At 51.8% G+C, this 10,930-nt stretch overlaps 1 long non-coding RNA gene across 2 annotated transcripts; it reads right to left on the bottom strand.

Annotated features, from left to right (window-relative positions):
* Positions 1 to 1,251: 1,251 nt before the first annotated feature.
* Positions 1,252 to 7,246, bottom strand: LOC125618311. Of its 2 annotated transcripts, none has more exons than XR_007349588.1 (2): positions 6,527 to 7,246; positions 1,252 to 6,094 (listed from the first exon to the last, which is right to left on the bottom strand). It is a non-coding gene; the product is annotated as an uncharacterized LOC125618311 (long non-coding RNA). The 2 variants fall into 2 exon arrangements; XR_007349589.1 differs by having other exon boundaries at positions 6,546 to 7,246.
* Between the last annotated feature and the right edge of the window lie 3,684 nt (positions 7,247 to 10,930).

Below are 10,930 nucleotides of genomic sequence, written 5' to 3'. Positions count from 1 at the left end.
AGTCTATAGTAAATCTGTAAGTGATTTTTATATGGTATGGGTTTTTTTTTTTTTTTCCAGGAGATCCAGTTGACTCAACAAACTTCCACTCTTTTACTGAAAATTTTTATACAATATTTTGTGAATCTATATGTATGTTCATTTTAAAGAAGTAATTTCTTAATGTATATGGAGTATTTTAAATATCATTTTAAATTAATGCTAATTGCCATTTAAATTCACCAAAACACAACTTTCAGTGTCTGTATTACATTATGTTATATTACACAAATTCACCAATTTATTTAACCATCAAATGCTATCAGACATCCAAATTGTCACCAGATTTTTGTATGTACAGAATTGTAATAAAGAGCTAGTTATACCTATTTCAATGTGCGTACCTAGGAAAGACACACTCTTAGAAAGCCTGACCCAAATGAACATCTTAAACCCTCCTATAATTATTGCCAAAATGAGTTTCAGAAGGTTTGTTAAAAAAAATTCCATTAAATCCAGAATTTTACTTTATTCCCATGATGCACCTCAATTTGTCAGCATTGAGTACTGTTAAAGCCCTTGACAATTGTGTGGCCTGTAAATCACATGTTGATGTTGAATTGGGTTTTCTCTTAGCTGAGTGGGAATACTTTATGTTAGCTATTTTCATTCCGTTTGCAGAGAATAGTCAGCTTGATCATCACTGTTACATAAAGGCAGAGTCAGAAAAGGGGGAACAGGCGGACACCTGGGGGTGCCAGGGGATTGTTGAGGTGGGGTGGTGTGTGTTCAGTGGGGTCACCATCAAGAGGGGTGCCCAGGATGTCACTGTTGGGTTTTGGCTGCTCCTGCTCCTGCTCCCCAGACCCCAGACTGGCTTTGCTTTCTTGAGACTCAGACAGGTGCAGCGCCCATGCGTGCAGAGGCTGGGATGCTGGGGCTGTGAGGTGTCCCTAGGGAGCAGAGGGCTCAGGATTGACTCAGTGAGAAGACAAAGTGCATTCCACAGGGCAAGGACACTTCAGCATGTAACCATGGTCCTGTCTGTTGAATGTCACCAGCTCAGGTCATGGGGATGCTGCGACTGCACACTCTGGACAAGCCCTCCTCCCTCACCCCACAGGGGTGCGCAGGAGCCTGTCCCTCTGACCTGCCATGAGGCTCCTCCCCCTGCCAGAGGCGCACCCCAATTCTCTCCCTCAGTTACCTTCAGAAATGGGAGGGCTTCAGGTGATCCAGCCCCTTTCTGTATGTCCTGATTTTTTTTGTTTGTTTGTTTTTCCAGAGAGTTCTGAAAAGAGAGAAGTTTCCTGCAACTTCTAGTGGTCGTGCTAGATATAACCCACAGCCCTCCTGAGCCAGGTGTTTCTTCTCTCTGGGGTGCTGTCTACCTTGTGCCTCGTGATCTCGGCATCTCTGAGATAATGAGGTCAACCTCAGAGACACCCTCATTCTTTCAGCAATTTCTTCTTATCCAATAAGAGCTCTTGTGCGTCAGTCCCTCTGTTGGGCATCATAGATACAGACATGAATGAAAACCCTGGCCACAGAGAGGACCATGGACCAGGGGCACACAGTCAGCGCAGTGTGATATGCACACCCTAGGGGGCAGTTAGCCTGCACTGTACACCTCCAGCCTTGGCCTTGGGTTGTATTTTAGCGAAGTTCTGGCAGGATTGTTGCCTTAACAACTGGCCTCATTTTAAAGCAGGCACACAAAACTCAGAAATCAAGTGGGTTGTGAAAGCTGCGTGTCAGCAGCCCCGGGGCCAACCTGCAGGTCTCTGTGTCAGGGCTAGTTCTTTCTGAACTGGGCCACCTGCATCTCTCTGGGCCCCGGCTTAAATCTGTCGTTGGGCTTTGTTTAGTTAGGCTTTGAAAAGGAGATGCTGAGCTCCGGGATTTCAGTTAGAAATTCCATTCTCCCTCTATCTAATTCCTTGCTGAAATGACACAGTGTTTTAGACTCACCCTTCCTGGTGCGTGTGAGTCTTATCTCATATCCTGTGGGACAATAGCTGGAGTGTGGCTGCAAGATTACCAAATGGTCAGTTTCCATAAACAAAATCCATCAGCCTTGCTCCTCCTGCCATGAGGGGTTAGCACATGCTGACTCTGGGGAGATTTTGTTATTGACCTGAGCTTGTGACATTCAACAGACAGGACCATGGTTACACGCTGAAGCGTCCTTGCTCTAGAGTGCACTTTGTCTTCTCACTGAGTCTGTGACCTGGACGGGCATTCTGGTGGACAGGTGGGCTTTCCCATGCCCAGGATACACTTCCTTAGCCTGGTGTTGGAGGAGCTGGACCTCCCCTTGGGGACCCACCGTCTCCTGTTTCCATCCCTCCAAATGTCTCCAGGGTTATAAATTGGGAGCACGGTTCAACCTGCCAATTAGATTCTCTCAGACATTTGAACAGAGCCTCAAGCTGAGTGGCTCAGTTCAGAAGTGGGCTGGGGCTCGCTTGTTGTGGGGCACAGCCCTGAGGAGGCTCCGCATCCATTCTTCTACACAGCGCTCCTCACTAGTTGGCCTTGACTTTCTTCGTATTTTGCGAGGCGATCCATATTTTTCTTTCTAGGACTATTTTGCCTCTGGTAGTCGGAATCCATGTCTGTTATTTCATCTACAGAATCTGACTGAACACTCCTAAGACTGAGCAGGCAGGTTGGGTAATCCAGCAGAGGGTCAGTGAGCCGGGAGCAAAGGGAGAAGGTAAGGATGAGGGGTCAGCGGTGAAGTGAAGTGCAGGTCAACAAGGAATCTGGGCAGACTGGGTTCCAAATGGATGAATAAGCAGATGTGGGGTTGTTCTGTGGCTTGTAGATGGAGCTCTTTCGTGGGTCAGAGAGGCTGCATTAGCATGGAAAGGTCCTGGGGCTGAGGGGGGTCCCAAAACTGCAAGGCCCAGGAAGCTGGTGGTCTGCCATCGCACAGCTTGGAATCACAGAGGAGTTGGTGGAGAGGAAAACGGTGACATGGAAGTCTCAGATGTGTGGATTTCCCTATTCCAAGCCCTGGGAGTCCCCTTGTAGCCTGGGTTAGGAGGACTTCACCTTCACGGGCCCTGGTGTGCTACCCTGCACTTCAATCCCCAGGAACTAGACAGCCCCGCTTGGTCCAGCTGTGAGCGCACATAGCCCCAACACCAAAGGACAAATGCACGCTCTGACCAGGAGGTGTGCTTTCACACAGAGCTCCTGACCTCCAGGGCCCTCCCAGGGCCAGCACACAGGGCAGCCGCATGACAAATTCCCACGGACCAGCTTTCCTCTGGAGCTCTGCAGCCACCATGTACAAGGCACTGTGGCTTCCAACAGACGAAGTCCATTTCCCACGTGCCTGGGCCTTTCCTAGGTATGGCTCCTGGGGAAGTCTCTAAGGGCTGAGCCAAATGCCCGTCATTTGTCTCTCTGTCCCAGCCACGTGCCCTCTTCCTACACTGGGCTGGGAACTATTCGCTTCCCCACGGCCCTGGGCAGGATAAGCTCATCTTAGCTAGGTTGGCGAATCGCCTTCCAGGGGACTATCCTCCCCAGACCCCCAACCAGGAGCCCTGTCTTCTGTAGCCAGTCTTTCCCTCCACTGCTACAGCCACAGGGTGGGTATCGTACTTTCCTGCAATTATTTTAAGAGCAATCCAGGAAACAGGCTGGTTAATCAGAGGTGGGTTCAATTCCCAGAGAAGTGGGTTTGGAGCCATTTCTAGGTCAGCGACCCCTTTAAAACATGGTGGAAGCTGTGAGCATCCTTAAACAAATACACCGCCAGATGCCAGGCCATGATTCCAAGGTGTTCTGGAAACTCCTAAATACTCCTGTTGAACAGTGTTGGCATATGGAGCTCTCCAGGTCTGTGGGTCCTCCAGCCTGTCCCCAGGGTCCACCGATACAGCTGACTGTACAATAGCCTCCCAAGGCTGCCCCGTGTCTATGAGACTGTCACATTAATGACATGAGCATGAGCATCCAACAGAAATGCCTAAATGCCACCCTGAGAATTACTCTGCAAGGTGGAGGCATCATGTCTAGGCCACTCACCACTTGGAGGTAGAACCTCACATCCAGCCCCGGTCAGTCCTGGCTGAGGCCCGAGGAGAACCTCTGTGGGCTGTAGTGGACAAGGTGGCCTTGTGAGAGCAGAAAGAGCTCCTTCCCCTCTACAAAGCCCTCCTTCCCCCAAATAAAGGAAGCAAAATCCTGGCCAGGAGGAGCCGCAGGGCTCTGCCCAGGTCACATGCCCCAGGAAGAAGGGCAGAGGAGAGGCCTCATTGGGTGAGGCCTTGCAGAAGGTCAGGTGATGACGCACAGGACTGGTGTCCGCATCCCCCTGTGATGGCTCCTGGTGGGGCAGCAAGTCCACCCCATAGCCAGGAGCCGTCGTCCTGCCAGGGACGCTCCTGCTCCCGCTTCGGCTAGAGCCCCCGCTGAGCCTCCTGGCCAACCAGAGCCCTCCAGCTCACTGCAGCCCGGGCTCCTGCCCACCTCAGGTTCCTGTCCATCCCCTTTTCTCCTCTTCTCCTAGTCTCCCAGCGCGGTAGCCAGTGTGCGGTACCATCCGGTAACTCCTGCCCACAGATACTCTGTCCATGGTTCGTCACCTTCCTATGCCATCCCTTTCCTCACCCCATCCCCCCGCAGGTAGGTGGCAGAGCTAAGGGTAGCTGGGAGCAGTGTGTGACTTCCTTCCCTGCCCAACCAACAGCAACCCCTCCTGCCCACAGCTGCTTGTGATACCTGTGACATGTCACTACTCAAGACCTTCCTGTGACCCTTCCATCCTGCCCTCCCACCAACTACCCATAGCAATGTCTGAACACCTTGAACTGACGTACAGCCCACCCATGAAGTGGCCCTGGTCACCTGTCAATCACACTGTCCTGTCACCCCTGACCTGCAGCCTGTGCTGCATCCATCAAGCCAGCTCTGTCTGCACTGCTCCTCACCCCAGACTTCTGGCCATCCCTGTCCATCCCAGTGTCCCCAGAGTTGTCCTCTAACCTGACACCTTTTCCTGCTCTCCCAAGTGAGCTCAGGGGCTTCTTCCTCTCTGTCCCTGGTGCACCTGAGCCACCTCCTGCAGAGCCTCTCATCTTGAGTCTTGGCTGCAGGAACTGTCAGCTTTCCACTAGAATCCAATAGTTGAGACTGAATCTTGTCCTTTTACGTGCACTGAACCTGGCATGCTGCTTGACACATTGTAGGTGGTCAAGGCTCTCAACAAATGCCAGGGGCCTAATTAACTACTGAGGGCCTAGACATCTCTGAGCAGAAGATGATTTGGATGGCACAAGGCTTGAGAATAGAGCATCCACCTGGGCTGGGTCAGCTCCAACTCCAGTGAGACTGGGCAGGTGGTTCAGCGTCTCTTCACCCATGGAGTGAAGTCTGCACCTGCCTTAATCCCAGGAGCCAGTGTGGTCATGAAATTCCCAGAAGACTGGCACCTTATGAGTCAGGGTATCCATGCACATGCCCCACCTGTGCCCCACATGTGAGCAAGCCCACACACACATACGTGCACACATGGGTATGCACACACAAAGGCACAGGTACACATACACAGAGAGACATTTGTGTTCAAGAATGTGCACATGTGTGAACACAGTTGGAATGTGCACACAATGAATATGACACGCGTATTTGAGATGTGCTGCACACACAAATTGGCCAAATGCCAAGTGACCAAATGTTAAAACCAATAGTTGACTGAAACCGAGATCAAAACATCCCAAAGAAATTCTTGGAATCAATTTGGACTTTCTATTTATTATGAGACTAAAATCTTGAAGCTTGGCACTGTGTTGCAGGAAGAGCATGCTCAGTGCTATCAGCCCTGGTCCCGCTGTCCTGCCCTGGGTTTGCCGTGAGCTACAGAAGAGTGAGCCTCCCACAGAGACTTGCTTCCTCCACTGACCTTAGCTGACAGTAGCGCCTGAGACTCGCTTTCATGCCCATCTCTCTGTGGTAGATCAGGTGTGCACAGTGCAGGCTCAGGATCTTGATTTTGGCATCTTGTCTTTTCATTACTTTTGAGATGGAAAAAAAAAAGGGCATTTTGCTTTAACATGTGAATTCTCAAGTAGGATATTTTTCTTGGTAGACCTGTGGCCTAAATAGAATTAAACAAGAGAACTTTAAGTATGGTTACTAAGATTATTGTGTTTACTCTTATGAATCCTAGTACCCAAACACTTCTGTAAAGCTTGGAGTGATAATTCACCTAACTTCTCTTCTCCTTCTAGCATTGCTAGTTAAATTTTTATGACTGCTTTTGTCTTAAAAAGTTTTAAGTTATGCTTGATTATCTACCACATGTGCTTTCTATCATCACCAACCAATCTATTATTTCTTTACTTAACTATACAAAACATTTTAATTATGGTATTTATAGATAAAATTAGTAGGTTTCACATTATCATTTATTACAGTGGTTTTCTCATGCCACATTAGATATGAGTTTATATCTCAATGGGTGGGTGGAATTTTGCAACATAAAGTGCACGGGACTTGTATCACAGACTGCATTTAGAACAGTTCTTACCTTGAACGTGAATACTCACAGGTCAACAGTAGATCAGTGATACACTCTGTCCATTCCACCACTGTCTCACAGGGATCAGAGGTCTCTTTGGGTGTTGTCCTAACAAGGGCTTTGGGAACACTCTCTTCACCATCAGTCACAGGAGGGAGTCCAGTGCTGTGTGTGGACAATGCTCTTCAGGGAGGTTGATCCCTTCTTTCCTTGTCCCCAGTACAGGACAGTCCCCACCACAGCCCCAGTAAAGCCACCAAGCAGGGACTTGCAAGTTCACCATTGCAGGTGGAAGGAGGATGGGCCTGTCCTTGCAGAAGGGTCTTGGGCTTGCAAGACCACCAGGAGGAATGGAAGGGTCCTACAGCCCGGCCGCCCTGGCCCTTCCGTTGGAGCAGCTCCAGCCATGCTGGCCCCTCTACCAGCACACGGTAAGGCTTGCCCAGGCTGTCTACCCTGGTCTTGACCTCCTCCCGTCACCAGCTCTCCCCGACTGCCCTGGATAGGTGAGGAGGGGCCGCCAAGCTGTCTGAGGAAGTTGTTACCGGTCATTTGTGCCAGGCATCAAAGACAAAGTAGCTTGTTAGTCACTGGAACATTCTCCCCAAACAAATCTCCTGAAGGAGCAGAGAGTGTTCATTGTCCTGGGACTGGACTCAGCTCGGCAGTCCTGGTGCTGACCATGTGGCCTCCTGAGTGACTGTGTGGCTGTGTGACAGCCACCAGCTGTGCTTGCCACGGCTCCCACTATGACTAGATCTAGACGCATCGCCTCAATGGAGGGCGTCCACGTGAACAGTGAGAGAGTGCCTTTTCTAGTGACCACAGCTCTTTTGGACACAGCTATGTCACTCTGAAAGATTTGTACCCAGTAGAGTGGGGTCGGGAGGAAGGGGGTTTTAGTCAGCTTTTTCTTGCTACCGCCAAAAGACCAACAAGAACAACTTAGGGGAGGAGAGCTCCACTTTGGCTCATGGTCTCAGAGGTTCAGGCCACGGATGGCAACTCCATAGCTCTGTGCCAAGGAGAGGCAGAGCGTCATGGCAGCGGGGCATGGTGGAGAAAAACCGCTCAGCTCATGGCAGCCGGAAAGCAGAGAGAGAAAGCAAGAGAGCAAGGTACCAGGGACAGAATATGAACTCCAGACCACACCCCCAGTGACCACTTTCCTGCAGCCACAACCTGCCTGCTTGTAGTTACCACCTAGTTAATCCATTCAAGTGGACCAACTCACTCATCGGGTCACAGCTTCTTGATCTAATCATTTCACCTCTGAACACACCTGAGCTTTGGGGGGACACCACATATCCAAACCCTAACAAGGACGGTGGAGGCTGCTGGCTTCCGATGAAATGTGATGGGGGAAATGTGCTTCCCATCTCAGTGACCTCAAAACCTGTCTCCAGTCCATGCCCCGTGTCCAGAACCGATCACGTCTGCGTCTCCTCATCTCCACGACTGCCACCCAGGCCCAAATCCTGGCACTCACTGGGCAGGCGTCTGACCCCCTGCCTCGTCTCTAGACTCCCTGAAGCCCTTTCCTACGCGGCACCCGAGGGGGCGTAGGCAGGACACACCTGACACAGGAGTCTTCAGCGAGGCTCGAGGATCCCACGACACTTCAGACCTGTGACCAAACGTCCAACCACACAACTGTGTGAGTGGTCTCCGAGGGGTGTAGAGACAGTGAATTTGGAAATGAGCAGCGTCTGTAAGACCAAAGGCAAAGGGGAGACACACAGACACAGGGCCGGAGCGCAGGGCACACCGTGTGACCGCTGCACGTGGTGTCCCAGCCCACATGACGAACAACTCCAGGCTAAGCGCGAGCTGCCACTCGGCCATAGCACTGAGCTGTGTCAGATGCACTCTGTCCTGTGGGAGGGACCATCACAACGAAGGGACCGCCACCATCACCGCTCTCAAAGCCCAGCACAGTGCTGGAGGGGAAGGGTTCAGCGTCCCTAGTCCAGGCGCGTCTCGCCCACCATGCCCCAGGAAGGACCCCTCCTCTTTTCCTCCAACTGCCTCGCTCCTGTTCTGTGGCTCAGTAAGGTGTCACCATACCTGGAGTCACCCCAGCCAGAAACCAGGGGTCAGTGTGGACCCCGACTCACTGTGCAGAGCTGTTTGTAAGTTGTCCACAGGCCTGGACTGCAAGAATCTCACCGTGGGGACTCGATTGTCTCTGCAACACTATGTTTAACACAAGACTGATGATACAAGGTGCCAAGGCAAGGGGTGTGCGCTCAATGAATGGACTACTGATCGCCCTCACAGAGGAGTCTGGAAGAACGGGCTAGAGAAAGGTCCTGAGGAAAAAAGGTAGTGCTGGGGAATTTCCACACGTGGGAGCCCAGAGCTTCCAGCCTTCACCCAGAATCTACTTACACTTGGACCAAGAGCCTGTTCCTCCACCCAGATGTCCTGAGTTTAGGGGACCCCTGGTTCAGGGAGGGGCCGTGAGAGCTGGGCTGATGTTGAAGCTTATTCCTAAACAGATCATTAATTTGTCCAACGAATATTTATTGACCAGAAAATAGCTACTTGGAGAACTTCTTGGACTTTGAAACTCCCTCCCTCCCCCTCTTTCAGCCTTTCTCTTTCTCACTGTTCCTCTCTCTTACCCAAAGAAACTGGCTTCAAATCCTCATAAAACCTTGAAAAGAGAAAGTCCTCAGGGTTTGCCGCTGCCCCAGGAGGCGAGGACCACGAGGCAGCAGCTGTGAACACAGCGCAGATCCTGGACTCTGGGGGAGGGACCCAGGGGAATCCAGGATGGCCAAGGAGGGAGAGGGCTCGGGGGCCCAGGGGACCAGACCTTGGAGGTCCCCCATCGGGAGGAAATGGACTGTTTTACTGCAGCCTAGTTCTACCAGGTTTTAACAGAGTAACAGCCTCAGACCACATGGTGCTCCATCTCCTGCTTTCCCGGGTCCTCCTCAGCTGTTTCTGATGATCCTAAAACATGGCGGCCTCTCTTGTTCTGCTGCCTGGCTCTCTGAGACTTGATCCTTGTGATTTATTACCCCCTCGCTGCCCTTCAGCGTGTAGTAGCAGAGCTGGACACGCTGCTCTGGGTTAGGAAACCAAACAACTGAACTTTGTTAAAAGTTTGTGACTGATGTCCAGTGGATGAAGTCCATGGGCTGTTCCAAGCCCTGCTGTCCTCCCTCCGTTTTCTTTTCCAGGGTGCAAATAAGTGAGGTCATAGGAGACCTGACTCTGGGTAACAGAGGCCACACTCGGTGTTTCCAGGTTGTAAGGAAAGTGGAGACCGGGACGTGCGTAGGAAATACAGGCACATGAGGAAAAGCACAGCTGGAACATCTGGCCTTATGAAACCAAAAATAACACCCTATAAAATGTATTTTACCCATTTATTGTGACAGCTGAGGCACACTTTCCATTGCTCACAACTCCATACGTCTCACTGGTGCAGAGCCCTGCCGTGTTGTGCAGCGGGGTGGAGGGCCTCTTGGCCACAAGGACTCACCACTCTTCTCCCCAAGGGTCTGGGAACCCTGACTCCTCTGCTCAGGGAACAGCTCCTGCTTCAGAGGCCTCCCTTTCCTTTGTCGCCCACCCTTCTCTCCCCAGACTCCTTCCGCCAGGCCACGCAGGCTACGGCAGGAGCTCTCGGGGGTGAAGATTCCGCCTCCTGTGGCCTCTTCCTCCCTGCCCCGCCCCCTCGGCCATGGATCCAGCTGCGTCAATGTTCCGTGCTTGTAGAGGTCATCTGCACAGGACGCCGTCTCCCTCTCCGCTCCAGGGCCCATCTTCGTCTGGACTCTGTAGGTGTCCACTGGTTTGACAGGTGGCCTCCGAGCTTCATGCTTCTTGACTCAATGGCATGTATCCATCCTCCTCACTTGGGCATTTGGTCTCAGGCCACAACCTGGACTTGTCCTTAGAGGGCCTCGACTTCTGAACTCTTGGATTCCTTACCCCAGGAGCTCTCTGACCACAGCCTCCCCTCACTCCAGCTCCCTCCGTCTCTAACTTTCCTCCATCTTTCTGAGACTCAGCAAAATCCAGAAGTCGATCCTTTGGTCTTCTCTCCACCCATGGGCTCTCCTCCCCAGTCCCTCCACTGTTCGCTGCCACTCCATTTATGCTCTTTCCCAGATCCTTACGTCTTCCTGTCCTTCTCTCTGTCTCCCAGCAAGCCCAGTGACGAGGCCCTCCTTCTGCGTAGTACTGGGGTGTTTCAGCCTCGCCAACCCTCCAAGCCTGCCTTCCCTGGGCGGTCTCTGCCAGCCCCTTCCCTCGTTCTGCAGAGGGCTGGGGCAGCTCTCTCACCCTTTCCCATTTGCCCAAGCTCCCATCCCGTCTCCTTTCACTCTCCTCGTTGGAAAGACCATCCTGGATTCCCTAAGAGGGGCCACAGAAGCCCAGGGAGTCTCTCAACTT

This window comes from Marmota marmota, unplaced genomic scaffold, assembly GCF_001458135.2.
Source record: "Marmota marmota marmota unplaced genomic scaffold, marMar, whole genome shotgun sequence".
Taxonomy (NCBI): domain Eukaryota; kingdom Metazoa; phylum Chordata; class Mammalia; order Rodentia; family Sciuridae; genus Marmota; species Marmota marmota.
Note: the sequence above shows the minus strand (reverse complement) of the source record. Positions and strands in the feature narration are given on the sequence as shown.